Genomic DNA, 22,283 nt, shown 5'->3' with positions numbered 1-22,283 from the left:
CCCCCAGAGAGGAGCAGCCCTCTTTTTGGAGCTTGCAGCATTGCTGTTCTAGTGTGATTACCTGCCCACTGCGCTCTTTTCCAGCAAAGCAACTGTGTACTCATCTCCACTCCCAGCCCTAGATTCACAACTTTCATGGATTGTAACTTACAAGAAAAGCCCCACAAATAGATCACCTTTCATGTGGAAATCAGTCCTCCCCAGAAACACAGACAGATGGACGGACGCAAGGACAGAGACTGCAAGCTCTGGCTCACAATTCTGATCAGCAAATCCCGTGCCTGCACAAGACCAGCCACACCACCTAGCTAATGTGCTGTTGCTGTACAAACATAGAAAGTGGAACGAGAGTTTCAGCAGAACACATTCTGCTCAGCTTTCTCAGAGGGAGGAGCAGGGAGTTGAACAGCTTTACCCATACATGGTCGATGAAAGGGGTCACTGCTGAGACAAGTTTCTTCTCACACATTCATTCACCGTCGGACTGTGCTGGAGAAGAAACAGAATTAAGCTCCAAAGGGAGTGTGGGGGGGTGGAGGGTGGCACACTATGAACTTTGCTTCAAGTAAGGTTTGACGGAGTTCATTTCAGTTAAACAAATTTCCAGTACTCATATCCAACAAACAGCACCAAGTCTGACATAACGGGAAACGTTAATGTCCAGAAAATCCTTAAATCTATCCACATTCCTGAGCTGCTGTCTGATCTGCACAGGCCATGCCTTCACAGCTGCTTCCAGAAGCACCTGCCCAATTACCTACTCAGATTCTTCAAATTGATTTACAGCAATAATTTACATCTGGCTTTTTTTGATACTTTCCTAAAATGGCTAATACGAACTTTCCCACTGGTTGGTATAAACAGAAACATGTTAGAAGTCTTGATCTCCCTACTAGGTTACTACAGCTTAAATCTTTAACAGTTAACATTCTCAGGGTATGGCTACACTGGCGATTTGCAGCGCTGGAAAGCCTCCACCAGCGCTGCAATTAGTAAGTGGCCACACCTGCAGGGCACTTCCAGCGCTGCAACTCCCTGGCTGCAGCGCTGGCCGTACACCTCACTCGGCATGGGGAATAAGGATTCCAGCGCTGGTGCTGCAGCGCTGGTCATCAAGTGTGGCCACACACCAGCGCTGTGATTGGCCTCCAGGGTATAAGGATGTATCCCAGAATGCCTGTTCAGCCACTCTGCTCATCAGGTCAGACTCTACTGCCCTGGCCTCAGGTGACCCGCCCTTTAAATGCCCCGGGAATTTTAAAAATCCCCTTCCTGTTTGCTCACCCAGGTGTGGAGTGCAATCAGTGAATCTTTACAGGTGACCATGCCTCCACGTGGCAAACGAGCCCCAGCATGGAGCAATGGCGAGCTGATGGACCTCATCAGTGTTTGGGGGGAGGAATCTGTGCAGGCACAGCTGCGCTCTAGCCGTAAGAATTATGATACCTTTGCCCAGGTATCAAGAGCCATGCTGGAAAGGGGCCATGAGCATGACGCGTTGCAGTGCAGGGTTAAAGTAAAGGAGCTGCGGAGTGCCTATTGCAAAGCACGTGAGGGGAACCGTAGATCCGGCGCTGCCCCCACGACCTGCCGGTTTTACAAGGAGCTGGATGCGATTTATGGGGGTGACCCCTCTGTAAATCCAAGGACCACGATGGACAGTTCAGAGCCGGTAGAGGAGGGGGAGGGGGAGGGGGAGGGAGACAGTGAGGCTACTGTGGTGGGGGAAGACACCCCGGAGTCCCAGGAGGCATGCAGTCAGGAGCTCTTCTCAAGCCAGGAGGAAGCTAGCCAGTCGCAGCCCCTGGGGCTTGGTGCAGAAGAATCACAGGAGCAGGTCCCAGGTAAGCAGCTTTTATTGCAATGCAAAGGTTTTGGGAGAGGAGGGGGGGTGGTATGGCTGCATGCCTGCATGCCTAGACATGGAATATCCCATTGATGTGGTCTATCACGTTGCGGTAATCTGCCTCTGTAATCTCTTCAAAAGTTTCTGCAAGAGCATAGGCAATTCGTGTGACCAAGTTTAAAGGGAGAGCCAGTGTGGTCCCTGTCCCAGTCAGGCTAACGCGTCCACGCCACTGTTCCAGGAGGGGTGGGGGAACCATGGCTGAACACAGGCAAGCTGCATAGGGGCCAGGGCGGAATCCGCATTGTTGTAGGAGACCCTCCCTTGCTTCTTTGGTAACCCGCAGCAGGGAGATATCTTCAAGTATTAACTCCTATGGGAAATGGAGGGAGTGTTTCAGTGCTGCTTTCCCCAAGTGCTGCTTGCTGCCTGCCTTTAACAAAGCCCAAAAACAGGCACTGTACCCATGAAGCAAAAAGCACCCCTGCCCAAGCAAACCGCGGCAGGAACTCCAGGGTTAATTCCAGAGGGACATGGCAGTGCTGCTTTCCCCAAGTGCTGCTTGCTGCCTGCCTTTAACAAAGCCCAAAAACAGGCTCTGTACCCATGAAGCAAAAAGCACCCCTGCCCAAGCAAACCGCGGCAGGAACCCCAGGGTTAATTCCAGAGGGACATGGCAGTGCTGCTTTCCCCAAGTGCTGCTTGCTGCCTGCCTTTAACAAAGCCCAAAAACAGGCACTGTACCCTAACTTACCATTTCTGGGAGGCTGTGAATTCTCTAGCTGTGTTTGAAATGTCTGAGGAATGCTACAGTGTGAGACTTGAAACTAACTTCAGATTATACACAATGCAGGCTCTATTAAAATGTATCATTTGCTGATTTTTTACAGTGTCCTTGACTAGTCCTGGTCCGGTGTTATCAGTGACTGAAAGAAAGCTTCAGAACCTGAGAAGGAAGCCTAACAAAAGCAAAGAAGATTTGGTGAAGGCAGTTATGAACCAGTGTGCAAAAGAGAATAAAACTGCGCAGGAATGGAGAGAAAAGATGCAGCACTGGAAGGAAACAGAAAGCAGGAGAAAGGCGTTGACGCTGAAGAAAACCATGAGGCAGCTTATAAACCTCATGGCGCGCCAAACAGACTGTATGCAGTCACTGGTAGCAATGCAGGCAGAGCACTACCGTGCCAAACCCCCACCCTCCCAAACCTCTTTCCCCTATGCACCAATGTCAGCTCCAAGTCCCGTTCCCCAGCATCCAGGTTCTTACCTACACCATCACCAGCTGCCCCCGACACCTGTACGGTCACCTATGAGCCCAGAGAACTACGACCCTTACCCTCTGCACTCAACCCCCCATCACCATGCAACAGTACAATCCTGAGGTGCACAACAGCACTCCTGGCAGTACATATGCAAAACTATGAATGTACAGTTCAACAACCAACCCCCCTGCCCGTTTATTTGGTTTTTTTTAAATAAATGATTTCTTTGATTATGAAACAGTTTTTATTATTGCATAAAGTGAAAGATAACAAACCCCAAGGAAAACACAGGTAACAAACAGCAAGGAAAACACAGGCACTTAAAAGCACTGTAACCAGTGCATGTCACTCCTGGTCAAGGCAAAAAACATTACTGTTGGCTTTCAGCCTCAAATTCCTCCCTCAAGGCATCCCTAATCCTTGTTGCCCTGTGGTGGGCGTCTCTAGTAGCCCTGCTGTCTGGCTGTGCAAATTCAGCCTCCAGGACTTGCACCTCGTTGGTCCATGCCTGGCTGAATGTTTCACCCTTCCCTTCACAAATATTATGGAGGGTACAGCACGCGGATATAACCGCAGGGATGCTGCTTTCCCCCAAGTCTAGCTTCCCATAAAGCGCCCGCCAGCGCCCCTTTAAACGGCCGAAAGCACACTCCACAGTCATTCGGCACCGGCTCAGCCTGTAGTTGAAACGGTCCTGGCTCCTGTCCAGCTTCCCTGTATAGGGTTTCATGAGCCAAGGCATTAATGGGTAAGCGGGGTCCCCAAGGATCACAATGGGCATTTCAACGTCCCCTACTGTGATCTTTCGGTCTGGGAAAAATGTCCCTTCCTGCATCTTCCTGAACAGGCCACTGTTCCGAAAGATGCGTGCATCATGCACTTTTCCAGGCCAGCCTGTGTAAATGTCAATGAAACGCCCACGGTGATCCACAAGCGCCTGGAGAACCATAGAGAAATACCCCTTGCGATTAATGTACTCGTAGGCTAGGTGGGGTGGTGCCAGAATAGGAATATGTGTCCCATCTATTGCCCCTCCACAGTTAGGGAAACCCATTTCTGCAAAGCCATCCACAATGTCCTGCACGTTCCCCACAGCCACGGTTCTCCTTAGCAGGATGCGATTAATGGCCCTGCAAACTTGCATCAAAACGATTCCCACGGTCGACTTTCCCACTCCAAACTGGTTCCCAACCAATCGGTAGCTGTCTGGAGTTGCCAGTTTCCAGATTGCAATAGCCACACGCTTCTCCACCATCAGGGCAGCTCTCAATCTCGTGTCCTTGCGCCGCAGGGTGGGGGCGAGCTCAGCACACAGTCCCATGAAAGTGGCTTTTCTCAGACGAAAGTTCTGCAGCCACTGCTCGTCATCCCAGACTTCCATGAGAATGTGATCCCACCACTCACTGCTTGTTTCACGAGCCCAAAAGCGGCGTTCCACGGTGCTGAGCATTTCCGTTACCGCCACAAGCAATTTCATGTCACCCGCATTAGGCAAATCCAGATCATCGTCGGACTCCTCACTGTCACTTTGGAGCTGAAGGAATAGCTCAACTGCCAAACGTGATGTGCTGGCGACAGTCATCAGCAAAGTCCTCAGCAGCTCAGGCTCCATTTCACACAGAAAGCGTGCTGCACTCACAATGGCTAGAAATGTGGACGGGGAAACTGTACTGCTGGGAAGTGAAGCGATGCACCACGGGGCGTTGGAACAGGAAGCGGAATGACTCACACACTTCCTTCCCCTTCCCACAATACTCAGCGGCAAAACGGCGCCAAAACAGGACGAAGTGCTCTGTGGGATAGCTGCCCACAATGCACCTCTCGGTACAGCGCTGCAAATTCTGCAAATGTGGCCACACTGCAGCGCTGTCAGCTGTCAGTGTGGCCACACTGCAGCGCTGTCAGCTGTCAGTGTGGCCACACTGCAGCGCTGGCCCTGCACAGCTGGACGACCAGCGCTGCAAACTACCAGCGCTGCAACTCGTCAGTGTAGCCATACCCTCAGACAATGTAATTTTTCATATTCTTTTTACAAAAGGAAAAAAAATACCTGACCCAGATTAACATGCAAGCCCTTGTTTTAGGATAACAAAAATTCTGGCATGGAAAGACAGCAGCAATCTAATTCTATACCAAAGGCCCCATTTGCTCCAGAGAAAGCATAATATAAGTTCTGGGGCCTGATACCTGGATTCTGGTGTGGCAGACTGCAAATTCTGTGGCAGCTTCATTTATATTTTAAAGTGTATGTTTTTATTAAATATTAAAATAGCACAATCAATACAGCAGCCTCAGCTATTTGTATATTAAATTCAATGTATTTTATGCTGACTCATATTTTCCAAGTTCAGTATGCTGCAGATTTTTGTACTCATACTGTAGGAGTTATTAGGGACAAAACTTGACATTTGGGCAGATAAGTAAGGGGCAGCTGAAATTTTAGCATCAAAGGAGGCATGGGAGCCAGTCTGGAACTGAGATAAGCACATCAGCTGGATATTTCTGCTAAACAATCAGTAATAAAATAAGAAACAACGCTGACGTTTAAACTCCTCTTTCGGTTTCAGAGGTAACACTCCATTAAGGTGACTGGGGTACTTCACATCTCTTATACAGTTATTGCTTCAGACTGTCTGCAAACTTCAGTGGGTAACTCTGCATCAATTACACAATGGCCACATTTTCAAGGTTTTTTTCACAACAAGGGCTACCATATAGACTCTGCTCCTGCTCCTATTTAAATCAATAGTAAAACTCGCATTAACGTTAGTGGCGCAGGACCCGGCCAATGTTTTAAAAACGTGAATTCTGAAGCACAATTCTGCAGCAGAGGATGAATTTTGTGGCAAACATAAATGTGGAAGAGACAGAACCCTGTCTAGATCCTGCCTCTGACGATCAAATGTCAGTTGATTCAAAGGAAGGCACTTATGATATCTAATGCAAAAGGAAATTCCTACTGCAAAGTAATATATGTGAATCCAGCCCATGAGAATCAGGAAATTCTCATTTAAGGTTCCCCAATTCATTTTAATTATTTTCTCTTTGTTCATGTATCACTACAGTTAACTATTGCTGAGCAGTCAAAACTGCATTTTGTGCTTCAGAGAAAGAAGTAAGAAAGAGAAATAAACAAGACCTTTCTCTGAAGAGCTTTTTTATTATTAATCATGTTTATTATAGCAGAACTTAAGGACCAACCAAGAATGAGGCCCGTTGTGCTATGCATTGTACAAACACAGAGAAGTAGACAGTCCTTTCTACTCTGTGTTTGTACAGTACCCAACAATTTACAACCTAAACACATGAAACAGGTAATGAGGTTTATAGGGGAAAGGAAGAAGGGCAATATTACAAGATAACATGGTTCCTCATTAAGACAAATGCATGCCTTGATGATTTAAATTAGCTTTTATTTTTAAAAAAAAATCAGTTCTCATTAGTAACAACAGAAATGAGTTTTTGGGCGGACTATAATAAGGAACATAAGAACAGCCATACTAGGTCAGACCAAAAGGTCCATCTAGCCCAGTATCCTGTCTTCCGATAGTGGCCAATGCCAGGTGCCTCAGAGGGAATATACAGAACAGGTAATCATTAAGTGATCCATCCCCTGTAGCCAAGTGTTTCCCAAATTTGGGACGTCGCTTGTGTAGGGAAAGCCCCTGGCGGGCCAGGCCGGTTTGTTTACCGTCCGATCACGGCTCCCACTGGCTGCGGTTTGCTGCTCCAGGCCAATGGGAGCTGCTGGAAGCGGCAGCCAGTATGTCCCTCGGCCCGCGCTGCTTCCAGCAGCTCCCATTGGCCTGGAGTGGCGAACCACGGCCAGTGGGAGCTGTGATCGGCCGGACTGCGGATGGGGCAGGTAAACAAACCGATGTCCCAAGTTTGGGAAACACTGCTGTAGCCCATTCCCAGCTTCTGGCAAACAGAGGCTAGGGACACCATCCCTGCCCATCCTGGCTAATAGCCATTCATGTACCTATCCTCCATGAATTTAGCTAGCTCTTTTTTTCAACCCTGTTAGAGTCTTGGCCTCCATAACATCCTCTGGCAAGGAGTTCCACAGATTGACTGTGCGTTGTGTGAAAAAATACTGCCTTTTGTTTGTTTTAAACCTGCTGCCTATTACTTTTCCATGGTGACCCCTAGTTCGTGTGTTATGAGGAGTAAATAACACTTCCTTAATTACTTTCTCCACACCAGTCATGATTTTATAGACCTCAATCAGATCCCACTCCCTTAGTCATCTCTTTTCCAAGCTGAAAAGTCCCAGTCTTATTAATCTTTCCTCATATGGCAGCCATTCCATACTCCTAATAATTTTTGTTGCCCTTTACTGAATCTTTTCCAATGTATCTTTTTGAGAAGGGGTGACCAAGTCTGCATGTAGTAGTCAAGATGTGGATGTACCATGGATTTATATGGATGCAATATATTTTCTGTCTTATCTATCCCTTTCTTAATGATTCCCAACATTCTGTTAGCTTTTTTGACTGTCGCTGCACATTGAGTGGATGTTTTCAGAGAACTATCCACAATGACATTTTATATGTATAGTTGGGATTATGTTTTCCAGTGTGCATTACTTTGCATTTAGGAGAAAAAGGTTTATGGAAGGTGTACTATATACAAGCTAGGGATGTTTAAATTATGGGAAAGCACGATTTTTATAGCAATTTGCCTTCAGAGAGCATTCAAACAGAACTGTATGCAGCTTTCTAAATTTCTTCTCTACTACTAGAAGACTACAGAACAGAGCATCCTCCTACCAAAAGCAGCATCCATTGATACCTCAACATCTAGCCTGTAAAATTTTGCAAATGTATGAAAGCTGACCAGGTGGCCATCTTGCAAAACTACTAACTGTATCACATAACCTATAATTTAAATCAGCTTCTGTACCAGATGATTGGAGGATAGCTAATGTGACACCATTTCTAAAAAAAAAGGCTCCAGAGGTGATCCTGTCAATTACAGACCAGTAACCCTAACTTCAATACCAGGCAAATTGGTTGAAACTACAGTAAAGAACAGAATTATCAGACACATAGATGAATACGATTTGTTGGGGAAGAGTCAACATGGCTTTGGGGTGAGGCATGATTTCCCTTTACAAATCTATTAAAATTCTTTGAGGGGGTCAACAAACAAGTAGAGAAGGGTGATCCAGAGGATGCAGTGTCCTTGAACTTTCTGAAAGCCTTTGACAAGCTGCCTCACCAAAGGCTCTTAAGCAAAGTAACTAATCCTGGGAAAAGAGGGAAGGTCCTCTCATGGATTAGTAACTGGTTAAAAAACAGGAAACAAAGGGCAGGAATAAATGGTCAGTTTTCAGAATGGAGAAAGGTAAATAGTGGTGTCCCCTAGAAATCGGTACTGGGACCAATACTGTTCAACATATTCATAAATGATCTGGAAAAAGGGGTAAATAGGGAGGTGGCAAAGTTTGCAGATGATACAAAATTACTCAAGATAACTAAGCTAAGTCCAAAGCAGACTGCAAAGAGTTACAACGGGATCTCACAAAATTGGGTGCCTGGGGAACAAAATGGCAGATAAAATTTACTGTTGATAAATGCAAAGTAATGCACATTAGAAAACATAATCCCAATTATACATACAAAATGATGAGATCTAATTTAGCTGTTACCACTCAAGAAAGAGATCTTGGCATCACTGTGGACAGTTCTTGGAAAACATCCACTCTGTGCGGCGGCAGTCAAAAAAAGATAATGTTAGGAACCATGACAAAAGGGATAGATAATAAGACGGAAAAGATCATAATGCTGCTATATAAATCCTTGGTACGCCCACACCTTGAATACTGTGTGCAGTTCTGGTCACCCCATCTCAAAAAAGGCATGAGAATTGGAAACGGTACTGACAAGGGCAATAAAAATGATTAAGTGTATGGAACAGCTTCCATATGAGAAGAGATTAAAAAGACTGGGACTATTTATCTTGGAAAAGACATAACCAAGAAGGGATATGATAGAGGTCTAAAAAATCATGAATGTTGTGGAGAAAGTGAATAAGGAACTGTTATTTACTCCTTCATATATGGGCCCTTGTAGGGATATTAAAGAAGGTTTATATTAGACATGGTTTATATGAAAAATAACTTATTGTTAATTGATGCCTTATAACTAAAGGTTTATGCTAAAAGTAAATTTGTGATTCTAACCTGCAAGCCACCAGCTGTGTCTGTGTGAAGCCTGCTCAAAGAAATACTTTGTATAAAACTTGTTAAACATTAATTAACTCTAAGTAAGCCAAAACAGTAGCTGTTATAGTGTATAAATAGAGACCCCCACCCTCTGTAAGTTTTCATCTCACTTTATCTTTGATTGTTAAAAGACAGGGAGTCTCACATAAATTGGTAACACCCCAAAAAGTAAAGAAACAGTGAAATAGATGTAATTAAGATAGAGAATGTATGTGACTGAATGGTTAGGGAGTTACCAGTCTGAAGAATTCAGTGTTGGCTGAAGAAGGTGTCAAGTGGGATCAACCAGATGACCCACCACACCTCAAAGGAAGGAAAAACAAGCATCTGACAGAATGGAGCCAGCCATCTGCTGATTGATTTAGCAACAGCAGAATGAGGCAACTCCTATGAACTAACATAGGGAAAAATCCCTATAAAACTGGACTCTAAAGACTGAGGACTTTGAGTCTATGGTTCTGATACCAACCTCCAGGAGCATCAGATGCATCTGACACAGACTCGGCTCCATCCTCATGACCAAGGTACCTGGCCAGTAACTTGGCATGAGCAACATCTAGGCTGGTAACTATAACATCTATACAGAACCTGAATGAATGATTGTGTGGATGAATATGTGTGTGTGTGTGTATAAGGAATAAGTAGTAATGGAAACAAGTAGGAAAACATTGTCTTTTGTTTTGTTATGGTATTTACAATAAATGTGGCATCTTTGCCTTATCCCTCTTAATAAGATCCTGCTGGTTTTTATTATATTGGTACAACACCCTACCAAATTCATAGACAAAAATCAGATCTCCCCCATGAAATCTAGCTATTGTAGGGGAGGGGAGGGCTGGGGGTGCCATAGCCAGGGGCTCCTACTATGCACTTGACTCCAGCTGCTAGTCCTGGCAGGGCTAGGACTTCATCTTCCCCTGCATAGCCACTCTCAGGAGGGAGATCAGACCCACCTCCAGGAACTTCCCCCAGCTGCAGGAGGCTCTGAAGGCAACACAGAAGTGAGGGTGGCAATCCCACAATACCCTTACGACAACTTTACTCCCCCCGCCCCAGTCACTTTTGGGTCAGGACCCCCAGGGTTATAACACCATAAAATTTCAGATACAAACATTTGAAATTGTGAAATTGGCTATTTTAAAAATCCTACAACTGTGAAATTGACCAAAGTGGACCATGAATTAGGTATGGCACTATTCATGTAACACAAGAACCAGGGGTCACCCAATGAAATTAATAGGCAATAGGTTTAAAACAAACAAAAGGAAGTATTTCTTCACACAAAGCACAGTCAACCTGCGGAACTCATTGCTAGGGGATGTTGTGAAGGCCAAAACTATAATGGGGTTAAAATAAAAGAATTAGATAAATTCATGGAGAATAGGTTCACCACTGGCTAAGATGGTCAGGGATGAAACCTCATGCTCTGCGTATCCCTAGCCTGTGACTGCTGGGAGTGGACAATAGGGGATGGTTTTCTCAATGATTGCCTTTTCTGTTCATTCCCTCTGAAGCACCTGGCATTGGTCACTGCCAGAAGAGAGGATACTGGGCTAGATGGACCATTGGTCTGACCCAATATGGTCATTCTTATATGGTGCACAAGATCCTGTAGCCCCGAAAGGCACCTGTCTCAGCAAATACGTGTCAATACTGGTTTCTGAGAGAGACATTTTTGACTTACAGTCATTTCATCCACTTTGTAGCAGTGGATTAAAATGCTCTCTTTTTTTTAAGATGGCTCTTAAGGGCTCTATGGACGTTCAGTTTATGCCAAAAATTCTCTTCTGAATGACAGTTTTGGGCAAAAGGAAGGGAGCATGATCTCTCGGACTCTGTCAAACACTGTGTTAATTTGGAGATAAAGGTCAGGTCTGTTTGAAGAACTACCTTATTTTGGAATGTGCAGTACTATTCTTCGAAAGGTAAGGCCCCCAAGCACCACCATCCTCTGGGTAGAGGTGATGACTACCAGGAAGGCCATCCTTGATGGGGATGAAATAGATGGATACCTTCTGGAGATAGTGAATACTCTAATGAATGCTGAATCAAGCTGTTGCGCTCCATCATGGAACCTCAATATGGTTCTTAATGAATCCTCAGACAACAAATAAGGATGCAGCTCTAAAGAAGTACATAATAGCCAAGCATGAAGAAATCCTTTGCCTGTGAAGAAAGTATACTAGATAGCACAGCAACTTTTTTTTTAGTAGTTTACATTTAATAGTACTGTGCTGCATGTGTCTTTTTTGTGTGTCTCTCTTCTGCTACCTGATTGCATACTTCTGGTTTTAAATGAGGTGTGTGGTTGACTGCTTCAGTTCTTAACTCTGGTGTTCATAACTCTGAGGTTCTGCTTTATTAGGTCTAGTCTACATACAAAGTTGCACTAGTTTAACTGAAGGTATGAATTTAAACTGATTTAGTTAAACCATTGCAAAATACAGCATAGTCATGTTGGTTTAAACTTGGCTTATACTGGTTGAGCTTGTTTTGATAAATTAACTGGCACTAGCTAAACCAATATTTCCTGTTTTAAACTGATGTGTGTGTTCACAAAGGGTTTTCACTGGGTTAAAATGTTTTAAAAATCAATTTAGTTAAGTTAAACTCAGGCCTCGTGTGTGTGCAGCCTGAAATGTAATTTTCCTAGATGCTATCAGAGTGGAGATGACACCTTCCAAGTATCCTCTCTCTTTCAATTGACAGCTCAAAACCAGGCAGTTAGTCACAGGTTCTGTGGGTGACAAATCCTGAACCAAGAGCAGACCATGTCATAAAGAAAGGAAAAAGAGGTTGGTCTGGGCCACGTTAAGAGGACTGGAGAACCACAGCCTTCTTGGCCAATATAAAGCTACTAATACTACCAGTGCTTTCTCCCTCCTGATCTTCTGGATAGATCTGAATACCAAGGGGAAAATGCATATAGGAAGCCCACTGGCCACCTACGGGAGACAGCATCCGTGCCTACTGCCCTTGGATCCCTCTTTTGAGTGGAAAAGAAGGGAGGGAATAATGCAGTTTGTATGTGATGCAAATAGATCTACCTGTGAGACCCTGAATTTCCTCAGTAGGAGTTGAAACACTTCTGGTTGAAGACTCCACTGCACTTGATCTAATTGTTCCCTGCTTAGCCAGTTCATCACAATGGTTTTCTTTCCCTGAATATGCAAAGGTCAGATGCACTAGAAATTTCACTCTGCTGAGGGGATCAAAAGGTGCACTCCCTTTTGCACGGATGACAACTTTGTCCCAACCTGCTGACATATGCCATTGCATTGGTGTTGTCTGTCACAATTAAGACATGGGAGCTATTCAGCCATGGGAGGAGGGCTCTGAGTCCATAATGAATTGCCCTGAGTTTTAACCAATTTATTTTTTAACCTCTCAGCAGTCCAAGTTCCCTGTACTGACCTCACCTCTGTGTTAGCTCCCCATCCTTTGAAGCTGGCATCAGTGTAAGCACCATCCTGTCCAGCTCAGCTATAGGAAATATCTTCAAAAGGTTTTAGACAGTTTATTATGCTCTAAATGAAGAAACTGAACTCTCCCAGCAGAAAGGGATAGGATGTGCAGAGTAGGACAGCAGAAAAGATTGGCGAGCTCTCATGTACACTAGGGCTTACCTTAGTGTGTCCACACACAACACAAAAATCCCCAAAACAACAGGGATCGGACTGAAACATCCTCAAGGATTCTGACCACCTTTACCAATAAAATTAGTCTGTCTTGTCTCTCCTAAGAAATAATGACCATGGGAGGAGAAGTGTTGATTTTCATTAATATGTATTCATTAACATGTTGGGCTAACCATTGTGGAGGTGAAAGTGTCTGAGCCCTGGTCTACACTACGAGTTTAGGTCGAATTTAGCAGCATTAGATCGATTTAACCCTGCACCCGTCCACACGACGAAACCATTTTTGTCGACTTAAAGGGCTCTTAAAATTGATTTCTGTACTTCGCCCCAACGAGGGGATTAGCGCTGAAATCGACCCTGCTGGGTTAAATTTGGGGTAGTATGGATGCAATTTGACGGTATTGGCCTCCAGGAGCTATCCCAGAGTGCTCCATTGTGACCGCTCTGGACAGCACTCTCAACTCAGATGCACTGGCCAGGTAGACAGGAAAAGCCCTGCGAACTTTTGAATTTCATTTCCTGTTTGGCCAGCGTAGCGAGCTGATCAGCACAGGTGACCATAGAGTCCCAGAATTGCAAAAGAGCTCTAGCATGGACCAAATGGGAGGTACTGCATCTGATCGCTGTATGGGGAGACGAATCCGTGCTATCCGAACTCCGTTCCAAAAGACGAAATGCCAGAATATTTGAAAAACTCTCCAACGGCATGAAGGACATAGGTTATAACAGTGACCCGCAGCAGTGCCGCATGAAGCCTACCGAAGAACCAGAGAGGCAAACGGCCACTCCGGGTCAGAACCCCAGACATGCCGCTTCTAGATGAGCTGCATGCAATTCTAGGGGGCGCCCCTACAACTACCCCACCCCTGTGCTTCCCTCCTCCCCCACCCCTCCCGGGCTACCTTGGCAGTTATCCCATTTGTGTGATGAATTAATAAAGACTGCATGAATTTGAAACAATGACTTTACTGCCTCTGCAAGTGGAGATCAAAGGGGGGAGGGGAGGGTGGTTGGCTTACAGGGAAGCAGAGTGAACCAAGGGGGCGGGAGAAATAAACAGAACTTTCACACTGTAGCCTGGCCAGTCATGAAACTGGTTTTCAAAGCTTCAAAGATGCACAGCGCGCCCTGCTGTGCTCTTCTAACCGCCCTGGTGTCTGGCTGCATGTAATCAGCAGCCAGGCGATTTGCCTCAACCTCCCACCCCACCATAAAGGTCTCCCCCTTACTCTCACAGATATTGTGGAGCACACAGCAAGCAGTAATAACGATGGGAATATTGGTTTCGCTGAGGTCTCACCGAGTCAGTAAACTGTGCCAGCGCGCTTTTAAACGTCCAAAGGCACATTCTACCACCATTCTGCACTTGCTCAGCCTATAGTTTAACTGCTCCTTACTACTGTCCAGGCTTCATGAGCCATGGGAGCAAAGGGTAGGCTGGGGTAGGTGCAACCGCGTGATGCTGCCGACTGAGAGAGCAGCCTGAGGCAGAAGCCTGCAGCTGCCATGATATTCCAGGCATGACTGAATCTCCATTAGACAAAACTTAAAGAAGAGAATGACCTGGAGTCATTCCCCTTTTTGTCCAGGCGCCCCCGACCGACCTCACAAAGGCCAGCCAGGAGCACCCATGTCTGCCCAGGTACCCCTCACCAACCTAACCGAGGTCGGCCAGGAGCACCCACAGGACAACGATGACCGCTAGCAGTCATATTGTACTGTCTGCCGTAGGCAAGGCAAGTCAAGGGGATGCTGCTGTATAGCACTGCAGTACCACGTCTGCCAGCAGCACCCAGGAGACATACGGTGACACTGAGCTGAATGGGCTCCATGCTTGCTGTGGTATGTCGTCTGCACGGGTAACCCAGGGGAAAAAAGGCAAGAAATGATTTTTTGCCGTTGCTTTCACGGAATGAGGGAGGCCTGACAACATGTACCCAGAACCACCCGCAACAATGTTTTTGCCCCATCAGGCATTGGGAGCTCAACCCAGAATTCCAATGGGCGGCAGAGACTGCGGGAACTGTGGGATAGCTACCACAGTGCAACGCTCTGAAAGTCGACGCTAGCCTCGGTACTGTGGATGCACAGCGCTGACTTAACGCGCTTAGTGGGGACACACACAATCGACTGTATCAAATCAATTTCTAAATAATCGACTTCTATTAAATCGACCTAATTTCGTAGTGTAGACATACCCTAAGTGGTTTCCTTCCCAATTCACAGCTCCCACTCCCCTCCATGATCGGGACTGTCCTCTGAATGTCTTGTTCAGCTTTGTTTCTGGGTGAATCCCTTACCAACAGGTCAATGGCCAGTGGACAGAGATGAACCCCTTTTCTGTCTGAGGGCAACTGCAAAGATAATAAACATCTTTGTAAATAGCCAGGGGTAGCGATGAGCCAAAGGGCAACAATCTGTATTGGAAATGACAAGGTCGAAAGGCAAAATGAAGAAATCTGCTATGAGACTGATGAATGGGGATGTGGGGGTCTGCATCTTATAACTCAACTGAAGACAGAAAATCTTCTCTGTAGTCAGGGTGACATTGGCATTTCCATTTTGAATCTGGACTTCCTCAGGAACTTTTTGAGATTCTTCAGGTTTATTGCCCTGTTGCTGCTTCATTTCTTCTTGACCAAGAATAAATCCAAATACAAACCTTGCTCCCTTTTTGGGGCTGGTTCTATTACCCCAAAGTGCAGGAGATGAAGAACAGCTGATTACTTTTGCCCATGTTCTTGAGGGTTCTTGAAGGAAGGAAAATGGATACATCTGGAAGAAAGGGAACTAAGCAGTTCAAGTACATACCCTCTTTCTGAGAGCTCTAGAAACCACTTATCGGAGGTGTTTCGAGGCCAACAATCTGCAACTGGCAGAGATAATCACCTACACACTAGTCCATCCCAGCTTGTTACAGCCGCAGTCATATATTATAAACTGGAGAACCGGATGGTCTTGTGAAAATCACCTCTGAATGACTGTCTTTGGTTCTAGGCCACTCTCTTCTAGAGTGGCTGGGATTGTCTTGTCTCCTAAGCCTGATGTTCTGGAAAAAGTGCTTGTGTCTGGAATAGACTCCTGTGAAGAGTGGCAAGGAGCCTCAGAAACTAAGGAAAAAATGGGTTGGGACAGGAGTCTGAAAGGGGGAGAGGGATGGGACTAGAAAGAAACAAAGAAATTGCCACCAGATTGGTGGTCAATGCCACTTGCTTCAGAGGAAGATGCAAGAAACCCTGTAGTATACACTTATGGAAGAGTCTGCCTATAGAGAAATTTCTTACTAACCATTGTCAGAGGCTGGCTTATGCCCTGAAGCCTGAAGGTTTACATCCCTTCTGTTATTTTATTTTCTACTGAATGTAACTGTGGATGTTCTCGTTATCCATATAAACATCTAATTCTTTTTGGAATCCTGCTAAACTCTTGACCTCTATAGTAACTTGTTGCAGTGACTTCCACAACTAAATTAGTGTAAAAAAATATTTCCTTGAGACCCATTAATCTTCCGCCATGGTGAAAACTGAGTGAGTCATTCCTACTTTTTAGTTCCACAGACAGCTTCCAATCCATTACTGTACTTTGTCTCTCACCCCGGGACTATTTAGCTTTTTTAACAGCCTTTTCCGAGGGACTTTGTCAAAGGCATTTTGAAAATCCAAACTATTCTCCTTTATTCACAATATCAACATGTCTAAAAATTCTAACAGATTAGAGCAGGGGTAGGCAACCTATGGCGTGTGTGCCAAAAGCGGCACTCACACTGCCCGGGTCCTGGCCACTGGTCCGGGAGGGATCTGCATTTTAATTTAATTTTAAATTAAGTTTCTAAACATTTTAAAAACATTATTTACTTTACATACAACAACAGTTTAGTTATAGATTACAGACTTATAGAAAGAGATCTTCTAAAAACGTTAAAATGTATTACTGGCACGCAAAACCTTAAATTAGAGTGAATAAATTAAGACTCGGCACATCACTTCTGAAAGGTTGCAGACCCCCTGCACTAGAGTATGACTTTCCTTTGCAGAAGCTGTGCAAGTTAGTCCACATATACTTATCTATTTGTTTTTTTTTAATTCTATTTTTAAATAGAATTCCTATCAATGTAGCTCGTATCAAAATAAGGTTTATTATTTTGTGATTCTTTGGATCACCACTAGCAACTTTTCCAAAGATGTGTTGCCTTCTAGCTCTCTGGTATAACAGCTAATTTTAATGAGAAATGGCAGATTTTTCTTGGCAGTTCATTGTTTTTTCAGAACTCTTGAACGTATATCCTCTAATACTAGTGACTTGCTGTTATTCATCAATTTGTTCCAGCACTTTTTCATTTGATATCTCAATCACTGTCAGTATCTCATTTTTATAACCTGAAAAGTGCAGATCCAGGGTAACCATTTAGCTAGTCTTCCTCTCCGTACATTAGCACAACCAGAGTGCACTGCGCCATGTACTGCTGCTCTTGCCATTCTGTGTCTATGTCCTCCAGCTATGAGATATCTGCCCAGGTTTTCCCAGAATACATGGAAAAGCATAGTAAGGCCAAGTGGAAGATACGGATGCCCAAATAATTATGATGGCAGAAAAGCTGCTGTATGAACACAAACTGAATGGTGTTACTTGTAACTAGCTAAGGTTACCATACCTCTCACTGGTTAAATCATAGTTAAAAACTTTAGGGTATGCACAACTTTGCGTGGCTTGTAACTGTTAGGTGTGGACTGTGGAAAAGGCTTTTTTTAGTGTCAAACTGAGTGTTGAAGTTCACACCTTACTGAAGCGAATAGAATAGGAAGGAGCAAGTCCCCCTACCTTATTGCTACTGGTACTGGCTGGAAAAAGTTTTCTGTAAAGCTGATTTAACAGAATAGGCATTGTTAAAAGACAAAAACATTGCTAAAGACAAGTTAAGACTCTGTAGAAAAGTGTGTGTGTGGGGGGGGGAAAGCAATAATTATGGATTCACTCTAAAAATGCAAGAATCCATGATTATTTCATGCCTAAGAGATTGCCCCTTCCCCTTACATCCAATCTGGTACTGGCTGTTTCAAAATGGCCACAATCAGCAGCATCTATGGCAAAAGAAATAGAGAGGTAAAGGAAAAGTCCATCACAATATAAGAGATATTCCAACCATTACAGCTATTAGAAAGAAGTTGCTAAACAAGAGTGTCTTAAAGGTAATAAAAAAAATTAATAGTTAACTAAGAAGATACCATAGTGACAATCTATAGCTTACAATGAATATGTGGGAAAGAAATGGCCTGTAAGTTACTGAAAGGCAAGTTCTACACTTTTACATCACTGCAGACAAAGCACTTTAAAAGTAATCAATTTTAAAATGTATACCTGAGCTTTCAACAGCTTTTATTATTTTAAATTGGATAATTTGAAAGTGATTTACTAGTATTAAATTTAACAAAAATATTCAGATGTTTCTTCCAACAATAGTTACAGTTCCTGCTTTCTCAGGAATTCAAATACAAGTAAGGCCCTGATCCTCCAGACACTTATGCATGTAAATAATTCCAGCTGGTTTAATGAGATTACTCAGCTGTGTAAATTTAAGTATATAATTAAGGCTTGGTCTACATGTAAAAGTGATATCAACATAGCTATGTCAGTCAGGGTATGAAAAAAAACCCACATCCCTGACTGTCATAGACATGCTGACAAACTCACTCCCACTCATCCCCTCTCCCCCTCCCACACACATACACACACTGTAAAAGAGGACTTCTGTCACGGTAGCTAATGTTGTCCAAGAAGGTAGTACTTCTACACTGAAAGAAAAACTTCTATTGATGTAGGCCACGTCTACATGAGGGGACTAGGCCGGCACAAGCTCTGTAATGTAGATATAACCTACATGTTTGCAGGATCGGGGCCTCAGTTCTACTCTCCAATATTAGAATCTTGGTGCCAAGAAATAAAATGACATCTATAACTGAGAGATCATTGTGGAAGAATGCAGCTACGTTATAAAATGCCATACCATTTTTCAGCACTGGTACTAGCAACAGTTTTAAGTACTCCTGTAGACTGGGCTCAAGTGTTTTTTGCACTATGCCTTGAAGCCCCTTATCTAGTAAATAGTTAGCTATCTAGATTCTAGCGGCTAGATCTTGCAACTGGATCCATCTAGGCACAACTCATGCGCCTGGGTGACTTCAATGGGGTTCTGTGTTGGCAGACCTGCACCTGGGCAGATTCAGATGTGGGATATAATCCTAAACCCCACACAACTGGAGCTTGCCTACCACAGACAGACAGCTAAGTAGCAGCTTCAAATATCTGACACACTGAGGTACAGGGCTCTCATAACACCCAACACAGCCAGTGCTGAAATAGCACCACTACTAGCTGCTCAAGATTTGGGTCTTGACACAGCTCTGGAAAGGACAACAAAAAGTTCTTAACAGATTCCTAAAACATTAGAAATAGTTAGGAAAGGGATAGATAAGACAACAGAATATATCATTATGCCATTATATAAGTCCATGGTATCCCCCAGATCTTGAATACTGTGTGTTGTTCTGGTCACCCATCTCAAAAAAGATGTATTGGAACTGGAAACTGCAGACAAGGGCAACAAAAATGATTAGTGAGACACAGGGGTGGCTCTACGTATTTTGCCACCCCAAGCACTGCAGGCAGGCTGCCCTCAGCGGCTTGCCTGAGGGAGGTCCCTGGTCCCACAGATTCGGTGGCACGCCCGTGGGAGGTCCGCAGAAGCCGCGAGACCAGCGGACACTCTGCAGGCATGCCGCCGAAGGCAACCTGCCTGCTGCCCCCGCGGCTTGCCGCCCTAAGCACATGCCTGGCATGCTGGTGCCTGGAGCCGCCCCTGGTGAAACAGAACAGTTTCCATATGAGGAGAGATTGAAAAGACTGGGACTGTTCAGCTTAGAAAACAGACAGCTGAGAGGGAATATGGTAGAGATTTGTAAAATCATGGATGCTATGGAGAAAATGAATAGGGAACTGTTATCTAACCCTTCACATAACACAAAAAGGCGGGGTCACCTCACAAAATTAGTAGACAGCAAGTTTAAAACTAACCTAAGGAAGTACTTCACATAACGCACAGTCAACCTGTTGAACCCATTGTCAGGAGATGTTGTGAAAGCCAAAAATGTAATTGGTTGGAGATAGAATTAGATAAATTCACGGAGGATAGGTCCATCAATGGCTATCAGCCAAGACTGTTCAGGGACAAAACCCCGTGCCCTGGGTGTCCCTAACTTCTGACTGCCAGAAGCTAGGACTAGACATCAGGGGATGGATCTCTTGATAACTGCCCTGTTCTGTTCATTCCCCTGAGTCATCTGGCACTGGCCACTGCCAGAAGACAGGATACTGGGCTAGTATTGAGACCACTTGTCTGACCCAGTATGGCCCCCCTCTTACGTTCTCATGTAAATATTTGACGCTCTTGCACTAAAATATATATATCTACATGGCTGCCTACAGCACCACTGAGAGCAAGCACATGTGAGGATTTAGGATGTTCACACAGTGTAATAAACCCCATTTGTTAAACTAAGCTATAAAAAAGTGTTACTTAAAGGCACCTGTAATGAGTTGGCAATTACTGTAGTCACTGGTTTTAAACTAGTAAAACTCTCAAGCCCAAGAAAAAAAGATGAGCTCTACAACACAATCAGGTTATCAAGTACAAGTCCAGCAGACCAAAGCAGAAACACATTAGAGTCAGAGGTCCCTCATACATAACTTTCTGCTCTCTCTCTTCTATATCAAGGGAGTTCCACCTCAAACACATCTTGAGCGCAGTGGAACAGTACAGCACAAGGAGAGCATTTGAAAAGTTTCCCTTACATTTACCAGCATGAGGACCGAGCCTACAATTGTACATGTGAAAAACACCAGCACTACCATTCCCTGAATTTAGAGAAATGAAAGTTCTTTAACATATTTTATTGTAGCATTGTCTTTCAACTTCCAATTCAATAAACTTTTTTTTCCTAAATAGCTTACTCTTTCGCCAAGGCTTTTGTTAAACCTTGTTTTCTCTTCTCATCATCATTCTATATTTTCTTTCCTATTATCTATTATTTCCTCTTCCACCAAGTCTTTATATCTTTCTTTCCCTGCACTGTTCTCTACCATTTACCTTGTATTGCCTTTCTCTCTTTCTCACATATTTACCCCAAAGAGGTCTTCCTTATGTACTTTACTTCTCCTTTCTCATTCTTACTCTCTTCCCATTTACCCACCCTAAATGAAAGCCTATCATCTGAACATGACATCTCATCCAGCTTCCCACCACTGTAACTCTTCACCAACCCAAGAAACTAACAGGGCTGAGTGAGCCAGCAAAGATGAAAAAATGGATTGGAACCGAGTATCTGTTGGACACCAGCTGGAGACCGCAGAGAAGTTAAAGGGCGTGAGCCCCAAAACCATATCAGGACGGCGATTCTGTTTCCTTTCACATTTTCAAGGGAATGTTTTCAGGAGATGTAGCCAGAGCACGAACCCTACAGGTAACTGGCTCGCCTCGTAGCCAGAAACATCGCAATCCATGCAAAATGCCCCCCCTTCCCCATGACGGCGCCATTAAGCGGTTCTGGAGCGGCTACGGCCCCAATCAGCGCAGTAAGCCCCAGGCAGGGCACACGGCGCGGCACAGCCGGCTCGCACACCCCATTGGCGCTTCTAGGAGCTCGGCCCTAGCCCGCTCCACAAATCCGGGTTATCGGGGGACCTGGGAGCCTGCGAGACATTGTCAGCCGCTCACTCCGCTCCAGGGTCACCACAGGGCATGTCCCCGGGCACCGAGACCCCGGGACAGCAGGCAAGCGGGGGGCGGCTCCGAACTCCCCGGGGACCGGCTCTCGCCAAGAGCCCTTTCAGCGGAGCCAGCGAGTCCCCACCCGCCCCACGGGCAGAGACAGAGCGGGGAAGCACCAGGCCCGGGGCCAGCCGCACAGGTGGCTCCCTAGGGGGAGGGGATGAGAGAGGCCCGGGCCCGTGATGGCCCCTAGCCAGGGACTCGAGGAAGAGGGAGGTCGGTCCCGTTAACCGGGATGGGCGGGTCTCACTTACCGTTGGCTCCGCGCTGTCCCTGCCCGGCCCGGGCACCTCCTGGCGGCCGCCGCCCTCACCTGCCCCGGGGATCCGCCCGCGCCCCTCTCCGCTCCCTCCGCCTCAGGCCGGCTTCGCAAGATGGCGGCGCTTCCGGGAGAGACCATGGCGGGCCCGGGGGCAGCGAGACAGGAGAAGGCACAAGCTCCAAGGCCCCTCCCGCCTAGTGAGTCCGTCCGGCTCCCCCCGACTCC

At 45.3% G+C, this 22,283-nt stretch overlaps 1 protein-coding gene across 7 annotated transcripts in view; it reads right to left on the bottom strand.

Annotated features, from left to right (window-relative positions):
* The window catches only part of CELF1 (CUGBP Elav-like family member 1), a 101,398-nt gene extending 79,251 nt beyond the window's left edge, over window positions 1–22,147 (bottom strand). For 3 of the 7 annotated variants that reach the window (XM_045015498.1, XM_045015502.1, XM_045015503.1), the window contains exon 1: window positions 22,051–22,147. The gene's annotated coding sequence lies outside the window, so the exon portion shown is untranslated. The remainder of the gene's footprint in view (window positions 1–22,050) is intronic. The other 4 variants (XM_045015497.1, XM_045015499.1, XM_045015500.1 and 1 more) reach the window with 2 other exon arrangements.
* Between the last annotated feature and the right edge of the window lie 136 nt (window positions 22,148–22,283).

The sequence above is a fragment of the Mauremys mutica genome, chromosome 4 (genome assembly GCF_020497125.1).
Source record: "Mauremys mutica isolate MM-2020 ecotype Southern chromosome 4, ASM2049712v1, whole genome shotgun sequence".
NCBI lineage: Eukaryota > Metazoa > Chordata > Testudines > Geoemydidae > Mauremys > Mauremys mutica.
The sequence above is the reverse complement of the archived record's forward strand: the minus strand, read 5'-3'. Positions and strand labels throughout refer to the sequence as shown.